At 38.1% G+C, this 20,801-nt stretch overlaps 2 protein-coding genes across 3 annotated transcripts in view; one reads left to right on the top strand and one right to left on the bottom strand.

The window, feature by feature from the left end:
• Positions 1-6,946, bottom strand: part of Stard13 (StAR related lipid transfer domain containing 13) — a 481,490-nt gene extending 474,544 nt beyond the window's left edge. For both annotated transcript variants that reach the window (XM_076872081.1, XM_076872080.1), the window contains exon 1: positions 6,746-6,946. The gene's annotated coding sequence lies outside the window, so the exon portion shown is untranslated. The remainder of the gene's footprint in view (positions 1-6,745) is intronic.
• The window catches only part of Rfc3 (replication factor C subunit 3), a 144,491-nt gene continuing 129,203 nt past the window's right edge, over positions 5,514-20,801 (top strand). Inside the window, exons 1-2 of the mRNA XM_076872086.1 lie at positions 5,514-5,583; positions 5,851-5,902. The gene's annotated coding sequence lies outside the window, so the exon portion shown is untranslated. The remainder of the gene's footprint in view (positions 5,584-5,850; positions 5,903-20,801) is intronic.

The raw sequence follows: 20,801 nt of genomic DNA, 5'->3' as shown, positions 1-20,801 counted from the left end.
ACAGATGATGTCTGAAATTCACTTCATAAAAAATCTGATGGTAGTTGTCATGGGAGAATATGGATGTGACTGGGATAAATTGTAAATTGTTCAAGTGGATTGCAATTATATGAGGGCTTTTTAATACTACTCTTTTAAAAGTCCAGGAAAAAAAAAAAAAAGAATTACTTTCTGTTTGGTAGTGACAGATTTTTTCCAGAAATAAGATTGGGCTCTCATGGGTCTAGGAAATTATGGCTAAGGTGATAGTCTGTAGGTAGAGACTAAAGAATGTGCTTACTGAGACTGTGAGTGAGGAGGTAAGGACGGATGAGGCTCATTGCTAGCTCTTCATGTTTCTTCTGAATATCTTATTGTATTAAGCTGTCTGGGTTCTACATTTTTATCTCAGGAGTAGTTGGCTAGTTCCTGCAATTGCAGCTTGCCCTGAAGATCATGTACTACTTTATATCAGTGTTGTTCACTAGCCTAAGGGGTGTAAAGGGTTGGAAGAAAGGATAATTTAAAAAACAACAATTGGGCTGGGGATGTGGCTCAAGCGGTAGCCCGCTCGCCTGGCATTCATGCGGCCCGGGTACGATCCTCAGCACCACATACAAACAAAAATGTTGTGTCCGCCAAAAACTAAAAAAATAAATATTAAAAAAAATTTCATTCTCTTTCTCTCTCTCTCTCTTAAAAAAGAAAATAAAAATAAAAAACAATAGCAAATAGAATTTGTATTGAATAATCCAGTCATTCTGCTAAATTGCTTATCATATGTTATTTAATTTTCATGTCTATCCTGAAAAATAATACTATTATTGCTTCAATTTTCACCCATGGGGAAACAGACTGAGAAAACTTCCATGCATTTCCTCCAACTGGCCAGTGGCAGGACCTGGGTATCAACCTATGCCTGGACTCCAAGTTACAGCTACTGCTTTCTCTCCAGCTATACCACATGAAGAGTAATAGAAATCACGCCCTGTTGAGAATCACTCTCAGAATAGGACAAAGGACTGAGCCTCTGTCCAACAATGAGCAGATGCAGACGGATGCAAAGGGATACAGACACAGGAAATGAATGAATCCTTGTAGAAACAAATCAAAGAAGAACGCAGAAAACTCTACTACTAGATAAACAGTTCTAGAAGCAGGGAGAGGCGAAAGAGGATGGTTTTCATTCCCTCCTGAGTCTTTAAGCCATAGCAAGGTGTGCTCATTCTTCTCAAACCTTTGGTGCCCAAGGCTGAGCTGGGTAAAAGCATACCATCTCCTGGGACTGGATGGGCCTTCCAGATTTTCATGGTTTGTTCCACTCCATCTGGAAACTTACCCATGCTCACTAATATAATAGAAGAGTATTGTTATTATTTTTTAACCACAGCACTGTCCCTGAGGGGCTTTGACTATCCAACCATCCTTCGTTACAAAAATCCAATCATTATTCTTTGCATTTCTACAGATTCAAAGATTATGCCTGCACTGGCAGACCAACTACTACATATTTACTCACAAATATCTCAGTAATATTTAAATAAAAAGAACTTTTGGAGTGGGAAGTTTTGAAGTCATCATCTGGATGGGTGAATATTTGAGTTGCAGGATTGTGAGGGGGGTAGCTCAAGAATGATGTGTATATTCACAAGCAATGAAAGCCATGTGGGGGTGGGTGGGGCTGTAATGGAGCATCTACCTAGTGCTAGACTTGGCATATAGCATGTTCCTCTCCTACATTCCTCTACGTTTATGAAAATTTCACCAAAGATGATATTAAAGTTCAATGGGGCATTTTGTAAATTGTTCATGGTATCATTGGAGATAAGATTAAGAAATATGGGCTGAGATAATGCAATTAGTTAGATTAATAATTAGATGATGAACATACTTAGAACATATCACCAAAGATCACATTACCTTCCTTGTCTATGGAATTTATGATTAAATAAAATAATGGAGTCTTATTAAATAAGTACAAATTATTCTAAGTAGCTGTGCGTTAATTCTTATGGAGCAAAGTAAATAATCTTATATTTTTCATGATTATATAGCTCATTATTCCAACCTGTTAAGATCTGTTTGGATTTTGGATTTTGATTTTGTTGATGTGTGAGTGTATTATTCTTCTTGGTTTTTATACAGAAATTTATTAAACATTAATATATCTAAAACATTGATAGAAATGCTCATTAGAGCAAGACTATGAGTTTTGCAATAGTCACCCTCCCCCATGTTGCTAATGTGCACCCTCTAAATATGCTCATTTGAACAGTTAATAATCAGTCTAATTGCATTAGTTTGATATGTATTCCTTTTTTATTAATGCATTATAGTTATACATAATATTGTGGTTCATTTTGACATAATTGCACATGCAGGGGATATAATTTGCTCTACTTCAATCCCTGGTATTTTCATTTTCTCTGGTCTCCTTCTTTTTCCTCTTCCCTTTCCTCTCTGGTCTTTCTTCTATTTATTTATAGTTTTTAAAAATTTCTCAATCTTATCTCCAATGATGCCATGACAGATTTATAAAACTCCTCAGTGAAACTCAAGTGTATTTTCTCTATTACGTTTTCTTGAACTATTGTTTCTCATAAATTTGGCCACATTCAATTTAGCTAAAAGTGATTTGAACAAAAACCAATTTGGTTAAGAAGATAATGTTTATGTTAAAAGGAAATAATGCCAATCAGTATCTTTTCCAGGCTGGTCATTTTTGTGTGTTATTGGACATAATTGCCACCAATTTGGTGCCTTATTTTTTTTTGTTCATACTCTACTTTTGCTCAGTCATTTCATTTTTTAATTCTAATAGAATTTTAGTCCATTAATTCTATCAAGCATTGCTTATTATGTGGAATAATTGAAACAATCTAAAAGCTCAGCTGTTAATTTAGATGAATGCAAACATCTAGCAATTGATGAAGAAACTTAAAAAAAGAATGCTAGCTTTCAAATACCTTGTAGTAGGGAAAAGATCATATATAATTTTCAGGAAAGCACATGAAAAACTATCACACACTTATGTACAGTTATTCGTTGTCACTACTTGAATGGAACTATGATTAATTTTTTTCAGGTTTCTATTTACTACTTTCCTATAAAAAGCACGTTTTTTAAACACAACTTTAAATTGTATTTGATTGTTCCACCACCCTATAAGTTTCATATAATTATCTCTTATTGTTGGATCCTTAACTTATCTTCTAAACAATTAGTGGTTTAAAATTTCATACTCTCTAGATAGAACAATTATTTGGTGATTAATTTAATGTACATAAAATTATAAAAAACAAAAGTCTAAAAATTATGAAAGAATAGTTAAAGACACAGTGCTGTAAAACTGGTTCGTGTTTTATCTTTCATCATTGAACTTCTCACAGGAGATACCTGTTTTCAACCAATGCATTGCATTGAGCAATATGGTTTTAACCAAATTACTTTAGGCTAAATAGCATGCTATCTACCTACCAGGCTGGTAACACATTAAGGAAAAAAAAATAAATAATGGGTTTCCTTTTTAGTGAACCCATGCTGGATTTTCTGGATTCTATGGCATCTCTTTTGGATGTTCAAGAGGCCATTTCTTCAATAAGCCACTTTAGAACCTTGGCAATTTGAGAAAATTGAGCCACATGTATAAGTTTTTTTTGAAACTATCTAAAGACAACAATAAGGAACAGTCTCCTACTTGAATAAATGCTGACAAACTAAGCTCGGAAGCTGTCCAGGCATTTTATTCCAAGTGCTTCACACTGACTGATTCTCAAGGAAATTGCTCAATTCTCCATTCTCTGGCATTGCTACAGAATCAACTCAAGAACACTACATACATTTAATATTCTTCCTCTCTACAGGTTTCCCAGTGTGATTTTTCCCTTGACCCATCTTACTGTTATGACAGTTATTTTAAAAATCGATTTGATTCCAGGGGTTGAGTACTGCTTGGCTCTGCTCATGGTCTGTCCTTATGGTACCTGGGAAGGATGTGTATAAAGTTCACAAAAGCTTCTATAAATTGTCAAGAAACTCTTTGTGAGCCCTCTAAGAGCTGCTGCCAGGCTTAAGGAGAACAGGTTACACTTAAGATGACTTTGTCTAGATGAGACTGAATGTCTGACTTATTTTCCATCTTGTCTACAAAGGATCCAGTGAGAATTATTCACTTTTAATATCATAGTTTTTTGCCTTCCTAGGGTTTGTCTCTAAATAAAATATTTTTTAAAAGGGCTGGGAATGGGGCTCAGTGGTTAAGTGCCCCTGAGTTCAATCCACAGTACCAAAAAATTAAAAAATAAAATGGTCTAATTACTCTAATTGCATCCCTGAGCATTTGTTCATATAGATTTGTGTGTCCATGTAATCCCAGTGAAAACTTTTAGAATGATTGGATTCTTCCAATGGGATACAACATTGTAGTGGCTAATTTCAGCTCTTTTTTTTCCAGTCTTTTCTTCATTAAATAAAAAATGAAAGTTAAAAACAACAACAACAACAAAACTATTAGCTCTAGAGACCAACAGCACGACAGTCTATCAGTGTGAGCAGTGGTGATTTCATCAGGGTCTGGTTCTCAGCACAAGACAGAGAGTCCTTATTCCTAGCATATAATTCCTGTGCCTTCATCTACCTTTTGGGGAAATGTTACTCAAACTTCCCGTGCTGAGAAATCAGGCTGAGCACATCCAAGATGCAAATACCCCAGACACCCAGAGACGAAAAACCCAAGAACCTGAGTGACTCTCTCAATACAGGAGGTGTCATATTTGACAAAAGAAATAGAGAAATTTTGAAATTTATTTTTTCTGGTCCATGATTAGGCATTTTTCTCTGAAATGACAAGGCAATATATTCCACTTCTGTTTCTCTCCCCCCACTCCTTTTTTTCCTTTTTATTTTATTAGAACAAAAGAAGAAATTACTGAGAATGGCTCTATATATTGTCTTGTTCATGAAGCTAACAAGTTTCTTAAATATTTATTCTCACTTGCAAGGGTATTTGGATTGCAGATTTGTAGAAATGTAGCAATGTTGTCAAGTTAAAAATAACTCTTTCACAAGGCAATGGTACATTGGAATGCTAATCCAAGCCCACAGCTACTCCTCAGAGCCCACATCCTGGGTGTCCTGGCTGCACAAAGTCAATAGCCCCAGCTTTGCTTCCTGGGGAACCTTCACCTTTTTGCTTGAACCACTTTAGAAGTGTGTGCTAAGACTAGCAAGGAGAGAGAGGAAAAATCCTTAAATGGCCCCTCTGAGACCCCACATTCCTTACTGTGCGACTTGTGGGGAAATGTTCTTCCTTCTAGGCCAAAGGTAGTGTCAACATTCTTATCCAGAGGGTGGATAAACGTCTTACATAAGCAGTGCGCAGCTAGTCAGCACTGTGGTGAAAAGCAGTCAAGAGAACACCTGCGGTCAGGAGAGGAAGTTTTGTCCAGGAAGGAAAATGCCTGGAGGGTGGTTTGCCAGCTAAGGCTACACCTCCTGATTTTAGGCAGGGCATCTTCTGGGCCTCACCCTCTGCACACAGGAGGGAACACATGTCACAGCAATAGGCACAGGGGACTTATACAAAAATGTAAACCACTACTACAGGTGAGAATGACTATATTGAGGAGGGCTCTGATGGTTTTGTGTGGAGGGAGATAGAAATGCAGATTGATGCTGTTTGTGTAAAGGTCCAAAAAAAAAAAAAAAAAAAAGGTGGGGGGTTTAGGCGATCTCAGGGGAAGTTTGGGATAACCATAACTTGTTTAGTCCCTGTACAGTAGACAAAGGCAAAAATACAAAAGTAGGAATGTGTGGGCAAAGATTTGGGAAAATAGAAGCAACTCATTTATACTCTGTGTCTTGTCCTTTAAGGTCTCCAAAGCTCAAAAAAGAAGATTCAACATCTTATTTTCTCCTATTGCAGGTAAATATTTTATGGTGATGCCCTCTGGCAAACAGATCAGTTAGTTAATAGCATTGAGTATTCCACCTTTGGAGTCAGGTTAAACTTGAACAAAAACTTTAAAAGGTCCTGTAAATTTCCACAGAAAGATTGGATTTTGTTAACATCAGACAAGTAATTACCTTATACGCTGTTGAACTTGTTCTACATCATTTTGTGTCTGACAAATCCCTGGCTCTCAGTCCGTACTATAATAATTCCCAACTTCCCAATTTAATTTGCCACAATGACAAGAAGCTACCCTGCACACGCCAGCACCTGATCCCAACAGATTTTCCACATCTCCCAAAGCTACATCAGTGCAATTGCAGCATTAGGGTTTAACTAATCTCCTCCTGTGCCTAAAGCAAGCACCAAATGACATTTAGGATAAAGACCCACAGATCTGGAATGACATTTGGTTACAATTCTACCAGGGCCAGTTTTCTCTCTCTGAGACTGATCCTGTACTCAGATCTCAAGTGGCAAAAATAATTTGATCCTATCTTAAAGCATACTGATTACACTGATTGAGAGCAGAGAGAAAACCCAGCACTGTGTGGACACTTCCACACATGTGTAAAAGTTCAACAAATCTACATGACCATTTTGTTATGGAAGACTTTTTATTTTCTTAAACAGTGACTTTTTTCTTTTAAATCACTGCTGTGTGTGCACATTTGACAGTGAGCTGTTATTTCTTAAAGGCAAGAGGTTAGGCAGCATGTTAAAGTTTCACATTAAGCAACAAAAGAGTTTCAAGGAACGTCCTCAAATTACACCCACAGTTTCAAAGTTCAAGAATTGTGGCTGAGCACTGCTTACCTTACAATTTCAGGTCCAAAGTGGTCTTTAAGTTTAAAGCAGCACATCAAAGGTGCAGGATTTATTTTCTTGCACAAAAGTCTCATCTGTCATAGCACCCAGCTCCCCGGGAAGGAACCAGCCCCTTCTTCCCGAACGCCAATGAGGAAGCCAGAGAACACATGTGGGCAGTGGCTTCCCTGAAAGCCTGTCACAGTCTGCACATGCTCTCTGTGATGGAGGTGCCAAATTAACCTTGGCATTAGGCTCACAAAGCACCTCATTGTGAGGCCCTGGACATCTCAAGGGAAGAAAAAGGTTATAAAAAGCTCTAGCCAATCTGAAGTCTTCACGCTTTTGTTGAGATGTGCCTCTTGTTCAGTGAACATAAAAAGGAAATACTGTCTGTTAATTAGCTTCCTGGGGAAAAAAGTACACAATATCAAGAGCCTACCAATAGGTTGAGATAACAGGCAGGCATGTCTTCTGGAATTCTGCTGCTGTTCCTGGCTGTTGTGAAAGAGTGTTCTAATTAAAGTACCATATCACCACTTAGAAAGGTGTCCATAAGCGCTCACAGGACATTTTATTGCAAGGAAGTTTGTGATGATGAGTATGCAATAGCAATTGCTAACTATCCCCCACCAGGGCCCACGATAAAAGGAAAATCAATGGCACCTGTGTTATAAAGTCAATCTGTGACATATTATTTCTAGTGAATTCTCCCCATTTAGGTACTAGAAGTCATTGTGAGAAGGAAGTACAAACCTTCTCATGGGACATGGACATACAATGACAAGATGAATAAAATACTTGCCTGTTGGGCTGGGGATGTGGCTCAAGTGGTAGCAGGCTCGCCTTGCATGCGTGTGGCCCGGGTTTGAACCTCAGCACCACATACAAACAAAGATGTTGTGTCCACAAACAAAGATGTTGTGTCCGCCGAAAACTAAAAAATAAATATTAAAAAAAAAATTCTCTCTCTCTAAAACAACAACAACAACAACAAAACTTGCCCGTTGCTTTTTTACCTGCATATTTATCCACCTGCTACAGTGTGGCACAGAAAAGAGGTATTGCATCTGGAAATTTAAAAAGTCAAAATAATTAAACTTCTTCAAAATAAAAATGTCAATACTCAAGCCATAATTAGTCTTTGCATGGAGTTATATGTTCAGTTACTCCACTCTCTTTGGGAGGACGCCAGCCTAAAGCTGTTAATCACAGTGAATAGTTAGTCACAGATGAAAGTAAGGTAGAAAAGTACCTGGAAAGGAGAAAGTGAGGCAAAGAGACTCTCGTTCAACATCTGGTTCTGGTTGTACAAACTACCAACTTTGAATCTGGGTAAGTCTTTAGGTCTCTCTGGGTCTGTTTCTTTTTCTGTGGAGTGAAGGAGCTGAACTTGGATGAAAAATTAAATGCCTGCTAGGGCTTGAGTAGGTGCTGAGGTGAGATAGAAAACATGTGTTTGCATTTCAAGCAAAGCTACCTCTCCACAATAGCTGGTTCTCAGTTGGAATGTGGGTTACGTGTGCCAAATCTAATGTTTTAAAAGAAAACAGAGATTCAGATTGTATGTGAAATCTCCTAAATTTTACATGTGATCAACTTAAAATATTTAAAAACAATGTGAGTATCGAACAAAATCTATCTGCAGATTCCCCAATGGACCACCAGTTTGTGACTTTTAGGAGAGGAGATCTTAAGTTTCATTCTGCTGGAAAAAAATAAGGAATCCAGGGAGATTGGTCTCTACAATAAGTTGAGTTCCATGACACTAAGCCCAAGGTAGAACGGCCTAACACATTTGTGGTGAAATTGAGGACCCTCATTCTTCAAGTTCGTGTTGGTGGTCTCATGATCAATGACCTCATTTGTCTGACCTTCCTTGGAAAGGGGCCTTGTAAGACCCATGGCATCGCTAGCATTCCAAGAATCTGATAAATGAAAGTAGACATGAAAATCTTCTGGGGAGAAAAGGAACTATTGTTCCAGTAATGTAAAGATCAGCCGGATGCAGGATGCAGCACCATTGCTTTATCTCAAGACTGAAATATTGAAAGTAAAAGCAAAAGCTACAACAGGGTTTATGATAAGTAGCTATTTTCAGGAATAAAGGAAAGAAAGATTTATTGAGATATTAGAGCAGGGTGGAGATGTATGCACAACAAAGTCTACTAAATAAGTCTTTGGGAGAGAATCATATTTGGTGAGTAGGGGTTTCATCCTTGTAAGAAGGGCAGCTAAGTGAGGAGACAGGCCTGCAAATGCTCAATAGATATTTCCTCTGATTGAGGATGCATTGGGCAAAGAGAATTAACCCAAAACTGAGATGGGAGATGGACAGGCAAGGCCTCCATTCTTTCACAACTCAGCTCCAATATGAACAATTCATTTCAAGAACTTTTACCTTAATTTTTCAAACTGCCTTTCTTGTAAAGTGTCCTTTATTTTTGCTGTTAATATGGTTCTTAAACTGCATTTTGAATTTTTTTTGTGTGTGTCTTGTTGTCTGCCTTTCTCACTCAACTGTAAATTGGTTGAGGTAGGGATCACCTCTCCCTCTTTCTTTTATTTCTAGAATCCAGAACATTGCACACTTGGCACACATAGGAACTTGGAAAATATTGAATGAGTCAGTAAATAGAAGCTAATAACCCAAAAAGTAACATATGCATTATGTATGCAGTGAAATTAATGGGATGATAAGGAAAGTCTTTGGTAGTAAATTAGATTTAGAGGTATTGGTTTTTTTCTAGGAGGATTAGAGTTTCTCAAAGGTATACCTAATATCTTTTCAATTTCATGCTATTGTGGATTTTAGTTTGGACATTATTTACTATTCCTTGTTGCGATATTTAATGATTTTGTCATAATCTGAGACTTCTAAGCATTCTTATTTATGGTTCATATGACCATCTAAGGGAATGTTTGGGTCAATAATTACTGTACAGCTGAGAGTTAACATAAATTGGCCAACTTCAAATCTCACGTTGCTCTCAGAAATGCAACAGAGGGAGTGAAGTTAATTCATTTAGCTGTGAACAGTTACATGGCCACCAAGGGCAGCAGCAGCATGCGTTATAAGGCTTTGAGACCCAAAGAGTAGGGTAGATAGAAATAATTTTTTGTACATAGCTTTGGAACTAAGTAAATCGAGCCACCACCATAAATTTAAAGTTAACAACAGCAACAACAACAACAAAACGAGATTTCAATTGAATTAATTTCAGCCACAAGATTCTATGATTATGTGAAAGAGTGAAGACTATGGAGAAATAAAGAAATAGAGGGAAAACAATGTAGGTGATTGTTTCTGATAGCCATTGCCATGTAGTAAACTAACCCTAACTTTGATAGCTTCTCATTTATCATCTCAATGGTTCTACAGGTTGACTGGGCCCAGTGAACAATTCTCCTACTTTATGTGGTAGTAGCTAAGGCGATGGTCATCTGGGAGCTTATGGATTGAATCTTCAAGAAGATTCATTAACATGTCTGTGCCTTGGCCAGGATGTCTGGAAAATGGACTTAGCTAGGCTCAACTGGAACACCAGAGCCATCGTACCTCTACTCCCTGTGTTATCTTCGGACCTCTCTTGCATGTGGACTCTGCCATAGTAGCAAGACTTCTTACGTGGCGGCTGAGGGTTCCCCAAAGAACCAAAGCAGTTACTCTACCTTCCTGAGGCTTAAGCTTGGAATTGTCAGAATATCACTTCTACCCTATTTTGCTAGCTCTCAATATATGAAAGGACATAGGGGGACTTTAAATGCATATTGAAGTATATTTCAGGCTTGGAAGAATCCACCTGTATATGATGTAAACTGTATGATTACATCTACATAACATTCTGGAAAAAGAAAAACTAGAGACAGTTAAAACAAAACAAAACAAACAAACAAACAAAAAAGCAGTGGTTGCCAAGCAGTTGGGGTTGAGTGAAGAGATGAATGAATAGAGAATCAAGCGTTTTGGGGGCAGTGAAAATATTTTCTGTGATGCTGCAAGTAGCCCTTTACACATTTGTTCAAACCCATGGATGTACAACTCAAAGATTGAACCATAAACCATGGACGTTAGTTAACAATAATGTTTCTGTTCTGGTCTATCAGTTTTAACAACTGTACCATATTAATGCAAGATGTTAATGAGAAAATGGGGTGGGGAAAAGGAGGAGGTGGGGTATGTGGGAATTCTAGGTGCTTTCTGCTCACTTGTTTTAACCTAAAACTCCTTTAAAAAATAAGGTAACTTAATTTTTTTTAAGTGGAGTCAAGAATAAATTTTACAGTACCTTCCTTTGTAAAGTAGCTGGCAATCTGGATGTTCCAAAGAGAAGTCATTAAGTAGCTGTTTTCTTGAAAGTGTTCATAAAAACTTTGACTTTATAAAAATTCAAGTCATGAATTCAGTTCATTTCTGAAAGGAACTTGATGTTTAAACATAATCTTATAGTGATTTTTTTTTTTTACCAAAGCTATCACCTCTTCTTCACCTTTCATCAGCAAATCTTTATCTTGATCAGATTTATATAAAGAAGCACATACCTGCATAAAAACTAGGAAAAAAAATCTCTAGTCATATTTTGAGAACCACAGCAGTTATTTGCTATGAACTAAAAGATGCTAATCAGGGCAGGCAGATAGAGTTTTAAGAGTTGTCAGATTTTTCCTTTCTTTTTGCTTTTTAAAAACCCAGAACACACCTTAAAATGTGAACAATGACTTTTTTTCTGATTATTTTGTGAATTGGCAATAAGACCCACCAGAAGCAGAATCATCAATTGGCTAAACCTGTCTTTCAGGGATTCTTCACCCCATTACTCCTTCAATATCTTTCCTCCAGTCTCCTTAAACTTCTTCTTGGTGTTCGGTGCCCCAAATTATTCTTTGACCACCCACAGCTGCTGATGAATTATAGTCTATCTAGGGTTTCTTTTAATTAAACTCTGAACCTCAAAATGCATCTGCCACTCACCCTTCCCATTTTGGTCTTGCTTAGGGCTATGAAATTATGAAATTACTCTTTCTGAGTTAGAATTCCTTCATTCCTCTGAATTATCTTAGCCACTCAGAGCGGGCACAGATGGCAGTGGTTGTATCTGTTTGTACCAAACTTAGTACTTCTTGACCCATATTTTAAAGTGATGATTCTCAACCTTGGGATAAAGTGTGTGCATTGGGAGACTGGATACTCTACCACTGATCTATATCTTGGTCTCTGAGATGACTTTTGATAAAGAGTTTTCTAGCTTATATGATTTTGATATGTTCCTCAGTTTATTTAGAACTTTTGGAACAATAAAGTAATAAAATTCATTAGGAAAACTTCAAGAAATTATGAAACAATCATAAATGGAACTGAAGAAATAATGGATATATATGAAAAAAACCAATCTGGAATTCTTGAAACAAGCAAATTCTTAAAGAACTCTTACCTAGATGGAGTCAAAGAAAGAATAAGTGAATTCTTGAAAAGAGAACAGAAGAATTGGTAAATATGCAATGTTTAAAGGGAAACCGCTGAGCATGTTATAGAATTGAACAGAGACATTAATTCTTATAAAGAAACTATGTAGACTACCTAGCAGGATATAGTAGTCAGCTTTTCATTGCTGTGACCAAGATACCTGACAAGAACAACTTAGAAAAGGAAAAGATTTGGCTTGGTCATGGTTTGAGGGAATTCAGACGGTGGTTGTCTGGCTTCATCACTGTGGGCCTGAAGTGAGGCAGAACATCAAGGTGGAAGGGCAGAGTGGAGGAAAGCTGCTCTGCTCATGGCAAATTCCAGAAATAAACCATTCATAAGCTTTACTTAGCATGCTGTTCTGAGTAGCATGATAAAATCTTGTGCTATCTGGCTGCATCCTGCCTGAGATGTGAATCATCCCTTTGTCCATCATATCAATCCTGCATGTGCTATCTGCCTTGTGTATGAGTCCCTTAGTCATCTCTGTTATCAGTGTGACTTTCATGGCATTGCAGTTTAAGTAAAACGTATTTTACTTAATAACAGCCCAAAGCGTAAGAGTAGTGATGCTGGCAATCTGGATGTTCCAAAGAGAAGTCATTAAGCATCCCCATTAGCCAAAAAGGTGAAGGTTCACAGTTTAATTAGGGAAGAAAAAAAAGTGATATACTGAGATAGCTAAAGCATACAGGAAGAATGAATATTCTACTACTGGAAAAATAAATATTCTATTGTGAAGAAGAAGAAGAAAGAAACTTGTACCTATTTTGCTGTTGCACCTCAAACTTGAAAAGGTATGGCTATAGTGTGATAAGTGCTTAATTAAGGTGGAAAAGGCATTAAATGCGTGTATGTCTGTATAAGAAAAAAAAAAAAAACAGCATATGTCGTGGTTGTTACTACCTGAAGTTTCAGTTATTCATTGGGGGTCCTGGAACATTCCTCTTGGATGCAGGAGAATCATTGTATTGATAGTGATACTCATCTGTTAGAGGCTTGAAACAGGACCACACATTAATTGACACTCCTACAAACAAAAGGTATGCTCTATGTCCCCTGCCCTTGAATCTGGGAAAGCTTGTAACTGTGTCAGTCAACTAAGTATGGGAGAAGCAATGCTTTATGATTCCTAAGGCTAGATCTTGCAGCTTCTGTCTCTTGCTCTTGAATACTTACTCTCTGGGTAATATCTATTAGGACACTAATAGTTCACAACTGCACTAAAAAATATAGGTTCATGCAGGCTCTGAGAAGCCCAAGTCACACGGGTGAGAATGCATAAGTGATCCAGTAAATGGTCCCAGCCAAATCTAACATTCCAGGCATACCAGTTCAGGTACCAGAGAGAGAGAAACTTCTGGTTGATGTCAGCTCCCAGTTATTTGCATCATCCCCAGCTGAGACCCCAGATATGATGAAAACTAGCCACCCATGCTCTGCTGGTTGGTTGGAATTCCTGACTGTCAGGATTCATGTACCTAACAAAATAATGATCTAATACCACCAGTTTGGGGGTATTTTGTTATGAAGCAGTAGATAATCAGAGCTGTTGTAAGGATTAAATGACATAACTTATATAACTCCCTGGATCACAACTGCACTAAAAAATATAGGCTCATGCAGGATATCCAGGTAGATGTTTTGAATTATAGTAGTAGTAAGGATAGCAGCAGCAGCAGTACCACTAATATATCTGAGCATAATGCAGCCAGTACTGTTCAAAGTGTTTTATATGCATTTAACTCATACTGTCCTCAAAATAACCCCAAGTGCTACTAGTTTCACCATTTTTCTAATGAGGGCATGGAGACTCATGGACAGATCAAGTCACTTGTACAAGTCACACAGCCAGCTAATCAATGATGGGATTTGAACCTAGACAATCTGACTGCAGTCCCCTGCTCTTAGACAGGCTGCAGAATGGACTGAAGCTGGGGATCCTGTAGCCATTGAACCCCAAAACTTTTGGGCTATAGGTTCTTAAGGAGTGGATATAGAGATAGGAGAACCCAGTGTGGGCCTGAGAAATATGACTAGTAAAGGGAGGGGGCCAACAAGACAAAGCAAGTGTGCTCCAGTTTGGAAAAGAATGCATAACGAGAGCTCAAGGAGAAAGCAGCACTGGGAAGGAATTTGGAACAACCTACCCTACTCATATGGGCTGTCTTAAGGGGCAGGGAGAAGTGATGTTCCCCTCCCACAGATTTGACCACGGATGCTAATGGCACAGAACTAAGGATAACTACAACTAATTGCATGGCTGAAACATAAAAATTTTGCCAACACATCCAATTAACATCTCTCCTTATTAAAGGGCAAGATCCTTTCTCTCAGGAGAGCTCTCGAGTTTATTTGCAGCTAGGAGAGAACTAATTGTTTCTGAAAAGTTTAATCTTCTCTGTTAAGTCCTGAGATATGTCAGACACAGAGGAGTCAATTTGCTCACCCCTTTGTTCCTCCAGAATGATGACACTGGAAAAGCTTTCTCTAATGACACCATGAGCTGCACAAGCGAGTTGACCATGAGAAGCCTCCTTTTTTGTGCACTCACTCACAGGCTACCTCTGACCTTTGTTGTACAAACTGGATCATTCACTTGGAAACAAAACCCTGGTGTTTAATGCATAGAGTTGGCCCTCTTTATCCTTGGATTCTATATTCATGAATTCAACCAACCACAAATTGAACCTATTAAGGAAAAACAATATTGCGTCTGTATTGAACATGTACAGACTTTTTATTCGTATTGATTATCCCCCCAAGCAATATCCGATAACATCTATTTGCATAGCATTTACATTGTATTAGATAGTATAAGGAATCTAGAGATGATTTAAAGCATGCTGGAGGTTGTATGTTGGTTCTATGCAAATACTACCCTATTTATATAAGGTACTTGAGCACGGTGAATTTTGGTATCTGCCAGGAATCTGGAAGCAACCCCTTATGGATACTGAAGGACAACTGTATTATTGAGGCTTGTGTTCAGGACTGAATTCCTCCATCTGTACAAGAGAAGTGAAACAGTGACAATGAGGTATAAATAGAGGTGAAATTCTGAAGGGAATACTGACCAGGAGCAAGGAAAGTAGAACATGGAACTTGGTACATGGCCCAGGAAGTTTATTGGGTAAAGGACCTGGGATAAGATTTCTCTGCTTAAAAGTGCCTGAGATTAGACGTGAACGGGATAAGACTGAAACAGAAAACTTATTTAAAATTAGAAGAGGTCAGTCTTACCCATTGCTTTTCTTTTCTTCTTTTAAAATTCATCAGGGTATAAGAATTGTCACTCAAATCAAACATGGTCTGAGCAATCAATGATCTGGCAAGGCAATAGTCTCAGACCTTTATTCTGGAACTTTCCCAGGCTTTCCTGTCTGCCTGAACAGCTCATTAGCTACTACAAGAAGATTTATTTTTGTCTATAAACTGCCACAGCAAAGAAAACATTCAGATCTCTCCTTAGGAAATAAATAGAATTAGCTCTGAGGGTGGCGGCTTTATACCCCTGCATTCAATGACCAGTCAGACTCTCCCCTGAAGTATTTCGAGATCCTAGCATTAAGGGTAAGGTTGAGGGATGTTGTAGGGCTAGGCAGACTTAAGTTTTTCCATCTCTGTGCACCAGATGATATCCTCATCAGCAAACAAAACTTTGTGAGGATTTAGCATAAAAATGTGAACCCATGGTTAAGCACAGGGTCTGGCAAAAAGAGGTCACAAAACAAATTATAGCAATTCCTAAACCCCTGTTATCTGCCTCAGTCCATTTTCCTCTTCTCTCTTTTTCAATTTTCCTTTCCCTTATCTCTTTTTTTACCAACATTTAAGCACAGAGTTCTCTCATTGTTTCTCCTTGAAACAAATGTGCTGTGCCTGAAAGTGGGACAGTACCATTAAGAGTTCCTCAAGGGAACTTCTCCCAGCCCTTCTCATGACTTCTCTGTAGTGACCCCTCTAAACTCAGTCCTGGACAGAGGAGAGAAGATGAAGATGTTTTGTACATTGATGTGTCCCCAGGCTTTAGGCCCAAGAGGGCACTTTTTTTTTTTTTTTTTTTTTTTTTTAGTATTCCATCTCTGTCATACACAGAAATGCTGTTGAAGCAATTCTAATAACCCCTACCTGACTTCAACTCCAGAGCAGGTGAGTAAATTTGGAAGGTTTCCTCCTTGTGTTCACCTTTACTAGGGCTCAAAAGAGCCTAGTTCACCCTGAGGAGGTGGTGGTAGACTTCTGGAGTGACTCTGCTTCACATGGTCAGCCCCTAGTACACAGAAGCAAGAAATTGGTTGCCAGAATTTATTTTTCCTTGTTTAATGCTGGCCCAGATCCAGTAAGCTCACACATGAAGAAATACCAGCGCTCAGATACATGGGACGATGAAAATCCACCATAGGTCTTCAACAATAGGTCTACCCTGTGGTGGCTTTAAAACTCTTGTTCTTTTTCCATCACAGGGAGTGGTGATTAAGAACATGTGTCTAGAAATCCAAAGGCTATTCCCACAGTTTGAATTAAGGACATTAGAAAACCAAGCGTGCTGTGGATTCTTCTGTTGGGATGGTCAAAGCCCCACCTAGCAATTTCTAAAATCCAAGGTTATGATATTTGATTCTGGTTCTCACGTTTGACATTAGTTGAGTCAGCTGAAAAATGTTTTATTTTTATACCAAGCATTATATGTTCCACATGTTCTATACAGTTTGCCCTCTGGTTAAATTTCATTTTATCTAAATTTATCAGTCACTGATATAATCAGCCTCAAAAAATACTGATGTATTGATTTTTCTGTTTGAGGTCTCATTTGTTTTTAATCTTTATGCAGGACTAACATTTTCAAAGATCTGTTTTTCTCTTGTTCATTTCAGCATACATGAGATTTAACACATAGTAAAAAAAGCGGGAGGCGGGGGAGTTTGTTTGAAATCTTGGTCTGAAATATAACTATACCAGGAAAGTGCCTGGGCTAAAACTCAAAATTATATTTACTTATTCAAAAAATAAACATAGCCTTCACTGTGTGCCAGATACTCCTCCAAGTACTTCATGGATATTAAGTCATTTAATCCTAACAACTCTGAGGGGGTCCTATTGCCCCCATTTGTTGAATGGGAAAATAAGATACATAGAGATTAAGTAATTTTTTGACTATCACATAGAGCCTGGATAGAGATTTTTTTCTTATTTAATTTGGTTCTTATTCATTTCATTATTTAGTTCTGAACCTTCAGAATAGTATAATTCATTGCCATAAAAAGAGGTCCTATATATGCCAGGGCTTTGTACATTCACTGACAAGGAAACCATGAACTTTGAGCTGTGTTGATCCATTTCACAAGATCCTCTGGTGATGACCAGAAGCATGCATTTGGAAAATGTCCAGCTAGATCAGGGGTACAGGGAAAGAACCAAGCCAATTGGCCCATAGGCTTTCAAACCCAGAGCCTGTGAGCTCACCTACTGAGTGGCCTGCTATTTTCGGTATTCATGCCCAGAACTGTTTTAGGTGATTTCTCCCCATAAGTGTTTCTATGTTTAACCCCTAGTCATTTGTCTTGCTAAGCTTTATTTTCTCTTATGCTTTGAAACTCGGCTTTATCCGATGTGCTCCTTATTCTTATTTAGCCTTGTCTTGTCTAGAAAGAAAACTCCCTTGGTTCTCATTTGTCAGCCACTCTGTACTAGTGGGTGGAGAGACACTTTGAGCCATTCTGCCTCCGCAAGACCAGCACATGGCACTTGAAAAGAATCTTTCTTTACTACTCAGGCAAACAGCCCTTTGGACCCTTTTAAACCAGGTGCTGGCCTATTTCCAGTCCAACTAGGAAGGAAAGGAAAGTCTTACAATGATGGAAGTAAAGTTTTAGAATCACTGAGCTATTGGAACCCCACATGATCCTGATTATTTAATCTAGCTTCTATCTAGAAGATTGGAAACTAAGTATACTAGCCCTAAAAAAATGAACTCACATTCTATTTTAAAGGATTCTTCCTGGAGATTCCAAGCCTTGTTTGTCATGTGACAGACATCTTTTGTTCACTGAACTGAACCCTAGCTTCCTCTTTACCTAAGCTGAGGCTCATTCATCTGATTGCAACATTAATATAAATTTCTAAGAAAAATTTTTTGAGCGCCATCTGGATTACACTCAAGTTCTCATACCCTGTATTTCTACAAACAAATGAAATAATTAATTTTGGGATTATTTGCTTAATACTGGTCTTCCAATACAGTATAAAGCTCCAAAAATCAGCGTGCCTCATGCACATTATTGCATCCCGATGCCTAGCACCAAGCCAACATTTATTAGGGGCTGAAAAATTTATTGTCAAAAAATCTCTGAGGGAAGTAAATGGACTATAAAGAAAATATGGCTACTTGGCAGCTCTTCAGCTGGCTTTTACACTAGGATATTTGGGATTAGCTCCTCACACCCTCCAATCCCAACCATAAGAAGAAAATGCCTGTCTTCAAATAAGTAAATATAACTAAAATCACTATTTAATGCTTACTTTTTACCAGCTGTTCTTCCCTATGTGAATGACCCCTTATCAGGCTAAGTAAAAAAAAAAATGTTCTGTAGTGGTCAACAACCCACCAGGAAGAGAAGCCGCCTGTGTCTCTACCACCTTCATTGCAGGAAGGATCCAGGTACTTAAGGAAGAAATAGCCACTTTACATCAGTGGAGTGGCTTAATTTTGGCTTGTACAAATCTAGATAGGTCTTTTTGGTCCTCTCTGAAAAAACTTTGCCTGTTGCTATGTTTGATTACAGAGATCACAAATATTTCATAGTTGAAGAACCTGTGATTACAAGCCCCTAGATCAAAGAGACTCCCTGTTATTTTTCCCCCTCAGCATTTCTAGAACCATGTAAGAAATTTCTTGTATTATTTTGAACACTGATTTGAGAGCAATTTAAGGAAAGTCTCTGCCTGACAAAGAAGATTTGTGAGATTTAGGTAATATTTTTTTTGTATTGGCTGCTTCAAAAACCTGTGATTGCTATAATAACACTTACTCTGATGATTCTATAGATGAAGTCAACTATGGCATCCTGTGCTTCCATGCCTACAACCTCCATCTGTATTCCAATGTGCACATCACAACTTATTCTAGGGGTTTATTATTATATCAAATTTGATTTTGTTCTGGAAGGTGGAAAAGATCTTCTGGCCAAGAGTGAAAATTCTGATTGTGATCTCTTGCAACCTGTAAGGATTAGAGTTGCTTTCTTAGAGGCTGAAAAGTAATCTGGTTCCTGTGCAGAGGGATTTAGGAGATTATAAAAAGTATACGTGGTTTTCGGAAGTTCTTCCTGTTTCCCTTCACATTTCCAAGGCCCTGTTTTCTGAGGAAACAAATTCACATTACTTTGTAAGAAGGACAAACTGATCTCTAATGTGTTAAACTTTTGCCAGCCTAGCATTTTCTATTATATTTCATTTTCCTTGGAGATCTCAAGGGGCAAGCATGAAAGGTATGGATTTGGGTTAAATTTGCAACTGTGATATGTCCCAGCTGCAAAAAGAGTGAGGACAAAAAATCAGTCTCACACATATTCAGATTTGTTTGTTTCCTAGAAAAAAAAATTGCCTTCTTTCCACAGTTCAGAAGTGCTGTATCTTTACTTTGTTATAATAATCTGTCTCTTCAGAAAAGCTTAAAGGCAAATCTTTGATTTCATGGTTAACAGGATAAGGTTAAAAGAGGAAGATATAGGATAACATTAAGAACATGGAAGTCTAATCAAGTCCCATCCTAAGACTACCCTCTGTGTATTTATTTAGAGCACACATGTGCTTTGGTTTAGCTAAGGTTCAAGTGTGTCCCATAGGGTTCATGTGTTGGAAATCTGATCCTCAGTGTGGCGATGTTGGTAGGTGGGGGTGCGGTCTTTGAGGGATGGAAACTAGTGGAAGGTCATTGGAGCATTGCCTTTGTGGGACCCTGGCTAGTTCTCTTCAGACTAAGTTCTTATTAAAGAGCAAGATTGTCTCACTATATGACCTCATCTGCTTGGTGTTTCCATCCTTAAGGTGCAGTCCTCCAGGACGCCCACACCAGAGGCCAAACAGATGGGCCTGCCCTATCTTGGACTTTCAGCCTCCAAACTTGTGAGCTAAATAAAGCTCTTTATGAATCACTTGGCCTCAAGTATTCTGTTACAGAAATGAAAACAGATTAATGCAGCGTGTAAGGGATTATGTGAGGAGATGAGCAAGGAATGGAAGGAGAAATAATGGAATGGAGTCCCGTTCAAGCCACAAGCTCTCCTCCCTCACACTCATGAGATTTTCCCAGTGGGGTATTTTCTAGTTCTAGGTCTAATATACTTTGAAATAGGAACACCAAAAACATCACAAATTTCTTCTAGCAAACCTTGCAATAAAAAGTCTCCCTTAAGAGGAATAGATGAACTCTAGCTAAGGCAGAGGGGTGGAAGGGGAAGGGAGGGGACAGGGGGTTAGCAATGATGGTGGAATGTGATGGACATCATTATCCAAGTACATGTATGAAGACGTGAATTGGTGTGAACATACTTTATGTACAAACAGAGATATGAAAAATTATGCTCTATATGTGTAATA

This window comes from Callospermophilus lateralis, chromosome 12 (genome assembly GCF_048772815.1).
Source record: "Callospermophilus lateralis isolate mCalLat2 chromosome 12, mCalLat2.hap1, whole genome shotgun sequence".
Taxonomy (NCBI): Eukaryota; Metazoa; Chordata; class Mammalia; order Rodentia; family Sciuridae; genus Callospermophilus; species Callospermophilus lateralis.
The sequence above is the reverse complement of the archived record's forward strand: the minus strand, read 5'-3'. Positions and strand labels throughout refer to the sequence as shown.